The sequence below is a fragment of the Quercus suber genome, unplaced genomic scaffold (assembly GCF_002906115.3).
Source record: "Quercus suber isolate HL8 unplaced genomic scaffold, Cork oak 2.0 scaffold_357, whole genome shotgun sequence".
Classification (NCBI taxonomy): Eukaryota; Viridiplantae; Streptophyta; class Magnoliopsida; order Fagales; family Fagaceae; genus Quercus; species Quercus suber.
In genome coordinates, this window is record NW_027069809.1 from 311,294 (window position 1) to 327,428 (window position 16,135).

The 16,135-nt window shown below is 31.3% G+C and overlaps 1 long non-coding RNA gene across 1 annotated transcript; it reads right to left on the bottom strand.

Annotated features, from left to right (window-relative positions):
- Positions 1–573: 573 nt before the first annotated feature.
- On the bottom strand, positions 574–1,893 carry LOC136061845 (uncharacterized). The gene is made up of 2 exons (XR_010623704.1): positions 1,211–1,893; positions 574–770 (listed from the first exon to the last, which is right to left on the bottom strand). It is a non-coding gene; the product is annotated as an uncharacterized LOC136061845 (long non-coding RNA).
- Between the last annotated feature and the right edge of the window lie 14,242 nt (positions 1,894–16,135).

The window sequence follows — 16,135 nt, forward strand, 5'->3', positions numbered from 1 at the left end:
AGGAATTTTAGGCATTCTACAAATTTTATTATATTAAGCACAAGACAGAAAAAGTTATCAAAATATTTATTTATTTATAATGTTATTAATATTTACATTCAATTCAACATCAATGTGTAAGTTTTTTCTATTAAAGTTGGTATTAGATTTATAATATTTTCCTTAAATATATTCAAGGTGGAAGAGACTTATATTAATCTTTTGTCCCCACTAAGATTATATTATAAGAATGTGCTTCCTCTTTTCTGTCCGTGGGCAAAAGCAGCTAAGNACAGAAACACAAATAGAAACACATGCACACATAAGAATAAACAAATAAACTACTCAAACAGACCTACACAATACACGCACGCAGACAAAGAGCTGCAAAAAACCTTCCATGAAGAGTTATGAAGGTTAAAATGGGCACATGATAGACTAATATCTTCAATAATGAGGAAGTTGAAAACTATGCACATAATTTGCATATAAATACGTATTTGATGGGCAGTGCATGTGGCGCTGCATGGGCAGTGCGTGTGGTGTTGATGAGGCGTGCGTGTAGTACAAATGCCCACAAACATTTTCCTTAAATTTTGTCTATTTAAGTGTCCAGATTTCCATTGTGTATATCTTTTCATTACACCTCATGCACATCCTCCAATTCAACGTTAGTGATGTGTTTAGTTGTTCCTCTACCCATTATGAGTATTTGAAAAAGATTTGACTAACCTTATATAGCGTATCCAATATAAGAAGATCCAACTGTCCAGCCCCACTTTTCGAAATAACTACAAAACCAAAGATCAAGGTTACATAGATTAGAGGACACATTATCACACATGGTAATTCTTTTTACACTAGTGCCAAATAAATGTCACAAAACTTAAAGAATAATATATTTAGATAAATACAAAACTTCCAGTATATAGACACAAATGGTACAAAACACAAAATACGCTCATTACCCTTAAGTTTAAATTAATACGTGCAGATCCTGGAAAAAGGTTAGAAAGATTTCCAAATTCTAGCAGCACTAATGATGTAATGTTTGAATTAGAATACATTATTTCCTTTTGCAAGAAAAGTTAAAAGAGATAGATGCAATAACTTGTGATCTTTGAACCAAGGGCACAAAATCAGTTATTGACATGAATCATAAACCATTAAATTTTACATTTACTACTTGCAAAAAAAAAAAGCAATACTTATAGGTCAAAAGTTGCAATACTTATAGGTTCTTGGTCCTAGAAACTCAAAAAGTTGCAACCATGTCCCTGAAGAAGTGATTTCAATGTCAGTCTACCATTAATCAAGGTGATACTTCCATGACAAAAATGGTTGATGTGGCTTAAACTTTTCTATAATGATGTATTTAGTTGGATAACCTGCAGATGCTTTGTGAAGGATTGCCTGCAAACAGAGCACATAATCCAAGAATACAGTATCATCCACAGCATGCCAACAAACATGAAAATCTAAGACAAAAGACAAAGGTGAACCCCAATGCAATCCAACTAGATCCTAGCTGAAACAAGGAATTTATCTCTCTTATGGTAGTTCTAACACAAAACAAAAACAAAAACATGAATATTAGATGGTTTTATCTTTAGCAAAGCCTTGACCCAATTTAAAGATATCTAATGTTCTTTGCCACCCTATTCTAAAATGCATGGGATGCTTTCAGTGCATGCATATCAAATTATCAATAAATACACCCATAAATTTGGTGAGCTATAATATAATATAATATCAAATTATGCATAGTAGAAAGACAAGGAATTGACAAAAATATTTATTTAAAAAAAAAAAAAAAAAAAAAAAAAAAAAAAAAAAAAAAGGCTATAGCCGCGTTTTTAAACGCGGCTAAAAATATGTCCTATAGCCGCATTCAAAAAATGCGGCTATAGCTTTCACCTATGGCCACGTTTCAAACGCGGCCTAAGGTGAGAGGCTATGGCCGCGTTTTAAACGCGGCCATAGGACCTGGTCTTAGGCCGCGTTTAGAAAGTGCGGCCATAGACCCCCTCCGGCCTATAGTCACGGGGCTTGGGCCACACTTGAAAACGCGGCTAGAAAAAACGCGGCTATAGGCCAAATTGGCCTATGGCCGCGTTTTTTGGACCTAAGGCCGCGTTTTACAAACGCGTTTTACAGCTAAAGATTTATATCAGAATAAATGATGAAATACCATTTTTTTTTTCTGAGAAACAAATATCAATTCAATTATTAAACTAGAAGCATAAAGCATGCTCCTTCTAAAAAAAAAATAATAAAGCGTGCTTCGTTAATAAGTCATATTTAACATCAAATCAAGTACCACCAACTTAAGAATATCCCATTAGGTGGGCAAGGACGTAGTCCACTGGTCACTTCCGGTTGAGCCTTAGTTCAAGCTTAACGTAGATGGGGCAACTCTGTTGGAATAGGAGTTGTTCTACGTGATTACACAGAGAGGGTGGAGGCTGCTTTGAGTAAGAAATTGTATGCCCATTTAGGCCCTCTAGAGATTGAAGCAAAGGTGTTAGAGGAAGGGGTAAGTTTTGCTTGGGACGTTAGCATTAGAGATTTGGTGGTAGAGAGTAACTCACAAATTGTTATTGATGCTTTAAGGGTAGTGGTTATTGAAAATGTCATTGAGGGACACAGAGCAAGCTGTTAGAGTTCAAATGCATAATTATTTCCCATATTAAACGACGAGCAATAACCCAGTACATATCTTGACTTAATACGTCAAAAATATTGACAATTATGTAACATGAATAGAGGAAAATTCCAATATGGTTGAATTTATTTTGGCTCAGGATATATTAAATTTATTTTCGTTTTAATAAAATTACATTTTTCATATTTTAAAAAAAAAAAAAAGAGTAAAATATAGAATTTGATATGTTATAGATATTATTATTAAAAATATTGCCTAATGTCGAATCGATATTGAAGTAGAATCACAATTCACACAAAATGATAATGCGCATTGCAGAAAGAAAATGCTGAAATCAACGTAGTTTTAGGAACTGAAAATCAGGCATAGAAGATGATAAAACAGATGATATGAAGGATCAGATGCTAAAGTAAACACTATTTAAATCAATGTGAGAGAGAATGTGATGGATTGGTGACCCATGATGGTGCAATGATGAACAAAGTGGTGGCGGTGGAATATTTATATATTGTGTTAAGAGTTGATATAGTTTGATATTGTTAAATATTAGCATTAATACACCATGTTAAATATGATAGTATGGATGCGGAAGAGAAAATATAAAATATAAAACACAATAACACACGAGGGTTATATAGTTTAGCCTAACGGCCTACATTTACGGAGGAAACCCTAAAGGGCTACATTAATAATATATTATAGTGTAGTACAAATTTTGTGTTACAATGAATCATAACCTGTATATATGTAGTAGACTAAACCCTAGACTAATAGACTTCTAGTACAAGTAGGAGACTTGGTTTGCACACAAAATAGAATTAGGCTTGGGCCTATGCTAATGGGCTAATATATCTCTAATACCCCCTCTTAAACTCAAGATGGAAGTTTGATGAAATATTGAGATTTGATAAGGTTGAGAAGATCCCTTGAATGAAGTTTGGCTCTGTTGCGATAGTTTGAGGAAGGCAATGGTCTTGCAGTGTTGATGTGACTTCTAATGGTGGCTTGACTATACTGGAGAGTTTTGACGGCAGTAGTAGGAAGCCAAAGAAGATGAACGCAACGAAAAAAAAAAACCAATGAAGACAAAGATTGCTCTTAAATGTACCGCAAGAACAGAAAACCATGGCCACAAGAAGGTGGCTCAGATACCATGTTAAATATTACCATTGATACACCATGTTGTATATGATAGTATGGATATGGAAGTGAAAGCATAAAATATAAAATACAATAATATACGAGGGTTACGTGGTTCAGCCTAACGGCCTAAATCCACAGAGGAAACCCTAAAAGGCTACATCAATAATATATTATAGTGTAGTACAAATCATGTATTACAATGAATTATAACATGTGTATATATAGAGTAGACTAAACCCCAGACTAATAGACTTCTAGTACAAGTAGGAGACTTGACTTGCACACAAAATAAAATTAGGCTTGGGCTTATGCTAATAGGCTAATATATCTCTAACATGTATATAATACTACGACGAAGATGGCGATGAAGGATAAGAAGACTGAGAATAGCAAAGAAACCACCATCGCCGCCTTAAGGAGGCTGTGGAGTTACGGGTCTCATTAGATTTGAATCCATGCGGTCAAGCAGGTTTCGTTTTCTTTTCTCTTTGGCGTACAGAATGCGATAGAATTTTTTTATTTTTTATTTGGTATTGATAAGGTTTTTTTTTTTATTTTTTATTTTTTATAATTTCATTTTTGGGTCTAAACATTTTTTTTTTTTGAGGTTAATAATTTAGCCTAAAACACAGGAGGAATTCTGTTTGAATAATGTTAGGACTACAATTTTACCATAACTTTGTCACAACTTATTTATGTGGTAAGTTGTGAGTAGTGAAATTACGGACTCCAATGGACCCATCAATTTTACTTCATCACTTACAACTTACCACATGAACAAATTGTAGCAAAAGTTAAAATGTATAAAGAACCTCTATGTACAATGTTGCGTCACATGCTTACACGTCATATGCTAACATATAATTCTAGCCTTGAAAAAAAATTGGAATATTTTAAAAAAAAAAAAATTGGGCTTAGCTGGCATTAGTCCCAGAGGTGTTAACTATATTATACCAATAATAATAATAATAATAATAATAATAAAGAAAGATGTTGTAACAAGAAGTCTTCCTCTATGAATTGAAAAGTACAAACCTTCAATATTTTTAGCTAGGATTAGATTGACCTAATCTGTTTGTTTAGATGAAACCTCTTGTGAAGATAATTTTTTGTGTTTTCTTGTGTTTGGTAGTATTAAAAAAAAGAATTCAAAGAAAAATTTTTTTAGTCAACAAAAAATTCTATTAAAATATTAATACTTATATTTTAGAGATTATTTTTCACATCAAACTAAATAAAGAAAATTAAGAGGCAATATGAAAAATATTGAAAATAACAAATAAACTTTTCTTTTCTTTTCTTTGCAGTGAATAATAGATAAACTTTTAAGTATCAAGATTGTATAAAATATAAATATGTTACAGTGTTTATGAATCACAAATTTTAAGGGTAAAATGGCATTATTGAAAATAAAAATTAAATTCCTAACTTTTTGTCAAATCTGCAAATGACTTTGATATTTCAACCATACTTCTCTTTTTTTGGGTAAATGACATTACAAGTTACAACCATACTAAGTAACTTTCTTGCTAGCTGTTTGACAATGGGAAATTTCGTGCGATGAATGATAAGGCAAGTGCTATCCCAATTTCACTGTTAAACGAACCTTTTTTTTTTTTTTTTTTTTTTTAAATGTGGATAATAATACTGCTAATATAAAACTCATTTGCCATGAAATGTATTAATTTTTTTAATATATATATATATATTTTTTTTTTTTTTTAATTTCATCTTTTGGGTCTAAACATTTTTTTTGAGGTTAATAATTTAGCCTATAACATGAGGAAGGAATTTTGTTTGAGTAATACTAGGATTACAACTTTTACCATGACTTTGTTACAACTTATTTATGTGGCAAGTTGTGAGTAATGGAATTGTGAACCCACATGAACCCACTACTTTTACTCCATCACTCACAACTTACCACATGAACAAGTTGTAGCAAAAGTTGTGGTCCTAGCATTTTTCATTTTGTTGAGGGAAAATGTATAAAGAACCTCTATGTACAATGTTACATCACATACTTACACGTCATATGCTAACATATGATTCTAGCCTTGAAAAAAAGAAAAAGATAAAATATTAATACTTCTAAGTTTTGAGCTAATATCAATTATGTTCAAAACTTTTCAAAATTGACCAACTTGGTCATTAATCTCTATGAGAGAGGAGAAAAATTAGTACCGGTTTAGGGTCCAAGTTGGATTTAAGGACCAAGTTAGTCTATTTTAAAAAAAATTGGACTTAGCTGGCATTGGTCCCAGGGGTGTCAACTGTATTTTACCAAAAATAATAATAATAATAAAATAAGAAAGCTTAAAGATGCTGTAACAAGAAGTCTTCCTCTATGGAAAGTACAAAACTTCAATATTTTTAGCCAGGATTAAATTGACCTAATCTGTTTTTTAGATGGAAACCTCTTGTGAAGATAATTTTCTATGTTTTCTTGTATTTGGTGGTATTAAAAAAATAATTCAAAGAAAAACTTTTTTTAGTCAACAAAAAATTCTATTAAAATATTACTTATATTTTAGAGATTATTTTTCACATCAAACTAAACAAAAAAAGTTAAGAGATAATATGAAAACTATTGAAAAATAACTTTATCTCATTTTGAGGCTACTACCAAATATAAGAAAATGAGATAGTATTCCAAAAATATAATTTTAGGAAAAATGACTTATTCTAGAAAACATTATTTGAAGCGTAATTATTGGTTCATAATTATGGGATAACCTTCTATTTATCCTTTGATTATCTTAATTTACATCAGAATTTTATTTGAAAATTCTAGTATTTGTTAAAATATATGGTACACATTTAATAAATTAAGAATTTAATAAAATAAAGGAAATCAATCCAAACACACACGCGTATTATTGGAGCAATAACCAATTCTATTTTGTACACTTTTATTGAAACACATATTTTGTTACACTTTGTAAAAAGTTTACCTCAAAAAAAAAAAAAAAAAGTAAAAGGGTCTTTTTAATTATATATCTGTTGGAGCAATAATAAAATGTTTTGAAAAGGATAATTAATTCATGAGATGGAGTGTGGGTGAAAGAAAAGTGGGAAAGATGATCCTTCATTTGTTTTTGAATTGACTGACTTCATTTAATGATAAAAAAAAAAAAAATGATAATTAGCAAATCTAAAAATAAATATAGTGTTGTTTTGATAATAGAATAAATTTTAAATTACATAACTATCAAACAAAGACATCTAAGGTTTAAATGCCCCATCTTCCAACTATCAAATTAATATATTTTTAAAAAATTTGTATAATAAAATATATCATCTCAAGGGAAAGGAGAGAATAGATAATGAAATTGATCATTTCAGGTTGTTGGGACCTTGGGAGGAGGGGAGAAAAAAATTCAAGAAGACAATGATAATATGTGCAAATGAAGCATGAAACTAAATTAGTTCAAGTTAACAGGTGGTCTAAGAAATCAGGTTAAATAATATTACATGTTCAATTATGAGTTTTTTTTTTTTTTTTTTTTTTTTTGAGAAGGAGTTCAATTATGAGTTAAAATGGACATATTTTAAAAGAGAAAAATATATATAATGTTTCAATAATTTATTGATTGTTATGCTGTTATGCAAAATTCAAAGCGGTTTTATATAATTTTCTTGATATTCGTACAGTAAACCCTTAAGTGGAAGTAAGCTATATTTTACTTAAAATTAACAAAAAGGCATTAAAAAAAGTACAGAAAGATATAATGCTGTAAAATTTGAAGTTTCAATAAAATATATTCCAAAGTCTTTGATTATATAGCTGAAAATGGCTGCAATGGCTCTAAGTCTTTAACAATGATTGCTGGAATTGAAATGAACAATGGAATCAATAGAAAACTGCTGGAAAGTAATTTACATAGGAATTTATTTCCCAATTGCCAGCTTGCAACATTAATCTCTCTGTTATTTTCTCGAATGCTTTCTTCTTCTTTTTTCGTTCAATAGAAATGGCGACTTGAGTTTTTTCGAATGCTTTCATCATTCTCGCAATCAAGAAAAATTGTATTTGGCTCTTTGCAATAAAAATTAATACATTTCATGGCAAATAAGTTTAATATTAGCAGTATTATTATCCACACACACACACACACAAAAAGGTACGTTTAACAGTGAAATTGGGATAGCACTTGCCTTATCATTCATCACACGAAATTTCCCATTATCAAACACCCAGCAAGAAAGGTACTTAGTATGGTTGTAACTTGTAATGTCATTTACCCAAAAAAGAGAAGTATGGTTGAAATATCAGAATCATTTGCAGATTTGACTAAAGTTAGGAATTCAATTTTAATTTTCAGTAATGCCATTTTACCCTTAAAATTTGTGATTCATAAACACAGTGTAACATATTTATATTTTATACAATCTTTATTCTTAAAATTTTATCTTTATTCACTACAAAGAAAAGAAAAGAATTGTCTCAAAAAAAAAAAAGTTTATTTATTATTACAAAAAATATTAAATAAGGTAATTCCCTATATTAATGATTAAGATAGAGAGGACAAGAAGACTACCTCTGGTATGCTTCCCCTTTTCAATTTTGAATTTGCTGTGATTGAAGGGAATCAACAAAGAAAAATTTAAACTAGATTGAGTTTATGGAAAAAAAAAGATGAAAAATCAAGATGAATGAAGAAAAGAAATGTAAGAATATAGATGGAGAGGCAGAGAGATATAGAGATGAGAGATTTTTCTTTTATTTTTAAAATTTATAATCTCTATTTAACATATTTCAGACAATTACGTGTTTTATTAATAAATTTTTCTGGTATTAATTTGATTTTAGCATATTTCAAGAATGAATAATAAATTTTCTCCTAAATTTAAATTTGTTAGTTGAAGTTTGACTATTTTGTTTTTTTCCTTTTTAATCTTCTGCATTTTAAATACAATTGGGCATTTTTAATATATTTTATTGACAATAAAAGTGCTTAAAATTTTTTAAATTAAAATATATAGATAAATTATATATATATATAAATATTTTATTTTTTACAAGTGGAGGCCTTCTTTTATTTGGGCCTTAGGCAATTGCATCACCTATTGAGCCGGCCTGTCATATTGATTCAACATTCGCAGATACTATTAATAATAATATCTATAATAAATAAATAAAAATTAGTGCAGGACTTTGTGCTTTTTAGTCTGCTTTAATTGTTTGGTCTCATTGGTCTATGTTTTACTTTTTTTTTGTTTATAGAAAACTTAAATTATTTAAAAAAATAAATAAATTCAATACATCTAAGCAAAAGGATCATACATACTAAATTTTCCTCTATTTATGTACATAATTGTCAATTTTTTGGCATATAAGCCAAATATGTACTGGGTGATTGCTTTGTCATTTAACATGGAAATAAGTATGCGTTTGAACTCTAATCTGCTCCGTGTCCCTCAATGACATTTTCAATAAACACTTCATGGTGCTGTGCCACCACCCTTAAAGTGTCAATAACAATCTACTAGTCACTCTCTACCACCAAACCTCTAATGCTGACTCCCAAGCAAAACTTACCTTCCTCTAACGCTTTGCTTCAATCTCTAGAAGGCCTAAATCGGCATACAGTTTCTTACTCAAAGCAACCTCCACCCTCCCTGTGTAATCACATATAACAGCTGCTATTCCAACAGACTCCTGAGTGGCGAAAGTTTCCCCATCTATGTTAAGCTTGAACCAAGGCTCAACCGGAAGTGACACATGCACTACGTCCTTGCCAGGATATTCTTAGTTGGTGGTACTTGATTTGATGTTAAATATGACTTAATAACAAAGCATGCTTTATGTTTTTTTTAATAGAAGGAGCATTATTTATGCTTGTTGTTTAATAATAAATTGATAACTTCATCATTTATTCTTTAAAATCTCTATCTAGTTGTATCCATGTCAGACCAATAATTAGTTTATGCATAGGATAAGGGATTTACAAGACTGTAGAGTGTAGATACGTTATCGATTCATANTGAAAATGGCTGCAGTGGCTCTAAGCCTTTAACAATGATTGCTGGAATTGAAATGAACAAGGAATCAAAGAAAACTGCTGGAAAGTAATTTACATAGGAATTTATTTCCCAATTGCCAGCTTGCAACATTAATCTCTCCGTTATTTTCTCAATGCTTTCTTCTTCTTTTTTTCGCTAATAGAAATGATAGGGAGGCGACTTGAGTTTTTTCGAATGCTTTCATCATTCTCGAATCAAGAAAAATGTATTTGGCTCTTTGAATAAAAATTAATACATTTCATGGCAAATAAGTTTAATATTAGCAGTATTATTATCCACCACACACACACACACAACACAAAAGGTATCGTTTAACAGTGAAATTGGGATAGCACTTGCCTTATCATTCATCACACGAAATTTCCCGTTATCAAACACCAGCAAGGAAAGGTACTTGTATGGTTGTAACTTGTAATGTCATTTACCAAAAAAAGAGAAGTATGGTTGAAATATCAAATCATTTGCAGATTTGACAAAAGTTAGGAATTTAATTTTTATTTTCAGTAATGCCATTTTACCCTTAAAATTTGTGATTCATAAACACAGTGTAACATATTTATTTTTATACAATCTTTATTCTTAAAGTTTATCTTTATTCACTGCAAAGAAAAAGAAAAAAAGTTATTTATTATTACAAAAAATATTTAATAAGGTAATTCCCTATATTAATGTTAAGATTAAATAAATTTTTTACATACACAAAAAAAAAAAAAAAATTAGTGAGAAACAATACAATTGTATTAAGAAGATAAATTATGGTTTTAAAATTATATATAAGTAAATAAGATAATTAAAAAAAATATATTTCAAACTCACAGGGTCCATAATTTTATTTATTTTTTGACATGGTTAAAAATCACTGCAATCCATAATTTTTTTTTATTTTTGAAATGGTTAAAAATCACTACTCTACAATGCAGCCCCCCTTAGACTAACATGCCGTGGCAGTGTAAGCTCAAAGGAGAGCTACAACATATGATATTATAACTAATTTGACGATTATAAGAGCATAGGAATCTCTTAGTTAATATCCAACTGATATAAATATATATATATACACACACACACACAATTGTAATAGAAAAAGGAGGGTTTTTTATATTATTTATTTGAGAGTGTAACAACACATTCATTATTTTTTTTTTTTTAAGAATTAAAGTGCAATGACCGATGACCAGACACAATTACTTCCATTTTTGGTAGCTCCAACTATACAACTTCATCCATTAATTTTTGGTAGGTCCAAGAGGGGCAATTTCTCAGCAATCCATATAACATTGAATTTGGATAATGTTGGAATGGAGACTATATTGGGTCTATTCCTGTATTTCATCCTCATACTTGTCAAGAAAAGGGGGAACAACTATTACTAAATAATGGGGGCTTGACTCATTCGCCTTGCTGAGTTTGTTGTGTAAGCTTGATCTGATCATTCCATGTAAAAAGTCACAGTTTCCTTTGGTTTAACTAGTAATTGACAATTAATTAAATTGAACTACATAATTCTAATGTACATACTACCATAATAAGTTTAGAAGTTCATCTATTTTTTTTTTTTAAATTAATAATTTGATGTTTATAACTTTTATTTTCTTTGGGGAGGTTTGGCATGATGTAAGAGGAATGAATTTTTCTATTGCTCTCTCTCTCTAGAGAGAGAGAGAGAGAGAGAGAGAGAGAGAGAGAGAGAGAATGTACAACCAAAGCAACTTCCATCTGGGCTCATGATGGAAAATCAACTAATTCGAGACTTTTGAGTCATCATGGATTATCTTATATACACACATCACATGCAACTATCTGGACGATGGGTTTATTGGTCAGGTGTAACGTGTACTTGGAGGTTATAGAATTTAGATTCAATATATTACATTATCAATTCATAGAGTATTAACTATTAAGAATGTCTCGTGGATTGAAAGAGACTGAGACTATATTTATTTTTTTGAAACAAAATATAATGGATGAAACACCAATCTCTCGTATATTAATATATGTGTGTGTGTGTGTAACAAATGTGTCTTCATTCTTATACTTGTGTGGTTATCTCTCACAAGGTCTGGATAGGTTTTTACAAGTAAGAATGCATATATTTAATGGATAAGATGATTATTTTTTTTGCTAATGTTGATATCCAATCCTCTTTTAGTACCTAATTATTTTTTGTGTTAACACAATGATACAACGGAAGAAAATGAATAAGTTATTACAACTGTCTTCCATGAAGGTAGAGAAAATATTATGGCCTTATATTCTATTTTCGAAAATAATAGTAGTACTAAAAAAATACTTTTTTATATTTATGTTTAATTCTTGTTTTATTTATCATCTAATCCTTTGATAATCTTGATTTACATGATAAATTAATTTGAAAAGTAGCCGTATTTTATTGAAATATATGATGATACACAATTTTTTATATCCACCCTATACATCTAATCTTAAATATTAATATAAAGAATTGCTTTATTTGTTGTTAAAAAAAAAAGTATTGCTTTATTTAATATTTTTATAATAATAGATGAACTATTAAGATTCTATATATTTCTTAAAAAAAAGATTACATAGATTATGTAGGGTTCAATTTCTTTACGTAAACCCAAAGACAATTAATTTGTAGAGTATGGGTCAAAGAACTAGAGTTGGCAAGGGATTAATAACAAAGGATCATCACTCTTTCAACTATTCATTGATCAGTTTCCAAAAGCCCTAAGACTATGGTTAAAACCCTGAGTCGAGAAGGCACCACTGGCTCTCCTGGCTCCAGTCGGCAGTGTAGCCCGTCGTGCCATGCGCCCGAGACGATCAGATAATCGTCTTTCATCCCCTTTGGATTTAGGAAGGCAGAGAGAACCTCACGACATCGGAGCGGATTTAAGGTAAACCCCCCCCTTTTTGGCCACGACACTCATACAGGTATACTAAGTCGTGCCAAGTTAGCCTAGGCCTATTGTCATTATGGCATCAAAGGCCCTAAAATCTTAAGGGTGTTGGGCGCGCACTGATCGGGAGAGAGCCTATATTTGAAGATAATTTAGGGTCACGGGACCCATGGGAAGGGTCATTCCCTTCAATGAAGTGATCATAGAATTATGACCTCTCCTTCTTGTCGGGCTAACAGTAGTCCCTCCGGGCACCTCAGATTTACCCCCTGTGGGATATGGTGGGTTCTCTTGAACTCCTCAATCAATGCCGGACTATCGATGAGATATTGGAATTTACCCATTTCTAAAAGACTGAACGAAACAGAGGAAGATGGTATGGAGAAAGGAAATGGTAGCCGAGAAGGAAAGAAAGGTTCAGGAGGCACCGAGACTTACACTAGCACGAATAAAGCGAATTCCTTAACTCGAAATGTACTTTGGGGTGGGATCTTGAAGGTAAAAGCGCAGAAATCCGAGTGGGCGTGAAGTGCTTTGAAGAAGGAATCTCCGAGCTCTGAGAATGCTCTGAGTATTATGAAAGTGTGTAAAGAAGAAAAGTAATGCCTCCAGAGGTTATATATGGACAAATGAGCGGTATCATTCATCTCGCTCGAATTACGAGGGCAAACCCTACCCGTTGATCAATAATCCACCGTTGGATGCAAGGGACACAGCCGCCTGAAGTAGTTGATGCCTAACTTTGGGAAGGAGAGATTTACAGCGTAATATATGAGCGCGCGTCTCCACAATCTCACGCGTGTAAATAGGGGCATTTATGACTTTTTACTTTTGTTAGTTTCTTTTGTTTTAGTTATTTTCATTTTTATCCACTCATTCCGCGTACCAAATCAAAATCTTATTCTTTCTTCCCTTTGCGTGGGAAAAAATAAAATTTTGAGGGGCTATTGTGGGGATAAGGGTTCAGGCCCAAGTTAATGGGCCGAATACCCAGGAGAGGACTGTTTCACATCCGAAGAGAAAGATGCGGAGAATGCAGGCCCAGAGTGAAGTGAATCCTTCTGGTAGAGAATCATCTCTGTCCGAGGAGGATATCTCCAGTCCGAGGAGGACATCACCTGTCTGAGGAAGATGCTTTACTTTGATATGATATCGGAGACTAACTGAATAGGGGAAAAGCCTGATTGATTGTCCGAGGACTCCACCTGATCAAGATAAGCTCAAAGCATATTCGGAACGATAAGGATGAGAAATATCTGAGGGAAAGGCTGCTGCCACCATATTCAATGCATTGCAACAGCTTTTCTGGCCGCATTATGTGGAGAAGACCTCTGAACAGTGCCTCAACCTACCGCCACTCATAGAGATGAAAAGAAGCTGCCTGACGTGACAGGTACTTGAGCAAGTTCATGGATGAGAGCACGTGGACGGTGAAGATGAGGGTAGAGTGGCTATATAATAGAGGGAGAGGGTTTGAAACAAACCATGGAATGTATGGAAACTGATCAATGAATAGTTGAAANTATTCTTAACACACATGTCAAATTTTATGTTAATTAGATGTTATTTACTATTCGATCCATAAACTTATTTTTTAAGCATAAATTTAGACTACAAAAATTTGAAATTTAAACATTTGATTGATAACATAGTTATTAATCTTTGATCTTTTAGAAATTTTGCAACTATGATTAATATAAGAAGAAAATGTTATCTAATTATGAATTTGTCAAAATTCATATCCAATAAAAATATTTTAGTAAAATTATAGTTATTGGCTATAATCAAGTTTATATCCAAACTTTGTCTATACATTTTTTTAAAGAATAATCCAAAAAACAAAGCATGTGATCGCACTTCCATAACCCTAGTGTAAGCTCAAAGGACAGCTGCAACATTTAATATTAGAATACAAACTTAGTTATAGACTACAACCCCCACTAAAAATATAAATATGACTATATGTTTTACAAATCTAACATTTGGATTGTATATATATTCTTAACACACATGTCAAATTTCATGTCAATTAGATATTATTTATTATTCGATCAATAAACTTATTAACTAAGCATAAATTTAAACTACAAAAATTTGAAGTTTAAATATTTGATTGATAATATAGTTATTGATCTTTAATCTTCTAAAAATCTTGCAACTATGATTAATATAAGATTAAATGTTATCTAATTATGAATTGATTAAAATTTATATCCAATAAAAATATTTTTAGTAGAATTATGGTCATTGGCGCCTACAATAAAATTTGTATAAGTGCATGCGATTCTCTTAGTCAAAATCCAATAGTCATATTATACATTATCGTCGCACGTAGGACTCAGCAAGTACGTAAAAAGTAAGGACCCATTTTTCTTTTCTTTTATTAACAGTGCAATGACCCCATATGGCTTATACCAATTCTTCTATATTTAGTAGGTCCGAGGTACAATTTCTTTTGGGATTCAGCCTATACATTACATTGAAATTTGGATAGTTCCATCCATCCTCATACTTGTAAAGAAAAAGGAGGAACTATTCAGTTAAATTATTAATAATGGGGCCGTGACCTATTCATGATTCAGCTACCTTGGTTTGTCGTGTAAGCTTTATCCAATCATTAAATTTCATGTGTTCTGTGTCATATGTGTTTCGTGATTTTGAATCAAATAGGCCCGTATACAAGTCATTGTTTTCTTTTCTATTTTTTGGTTTAACCAGTGATTTACAGTCATGGATTATATATAAAAATGCGGTTTTAATACAGAAACGTACCACAAACTTAAATAATAATAAAAACCATAAAATATTTTTAAAAACAAAGAGAAATAAATAAGCCATGTAAGATTATAAAATTTTAGATTCATATATTTCCCCGCGGGAAGAAAAGAAGAAGAAAAAAGCAAAAACAAATCATTTGAGATAAAAAGTGGAAAATGATGAAGAAAGGAAGAGTAGTTAATAAGTTGAAGAGAAAGTAGACAACATGGGACAAACAAATAGCTGTTAAAGTTATTTAGGAAGTTGTTAAGATAAATAAAAGTGCAATGATCAATGACCCGAAACAACTTCCATTTTTGGTAGGTCCAAGGGACAATTTCTTTGGGTTCAGCACATTGAATTTGGATAATGGTGGAATAGAGACTATATGGGACTCTTCCTGTATTCCATCCTCGCACTTGTAATGAAAAGGGGGAACTATTAAATAAAATCTTTCAAAAAATATCTAAAATCAAAATAATTTTTTTAATACGAAATTGTATATATATATTTTCTTCCTAACATGAATGTTGGAGTTTTCTTGGCATGTCTGTGTTTGACATGTGTGCAACATAAAAAGGTATCTTATTAATCGAATATATATATTTCTACACTCTCATAAGTCACAAGTAGATCTCACCATATAGGGTGAGATGGAAGATTTATCTTATGCATAAAAGAA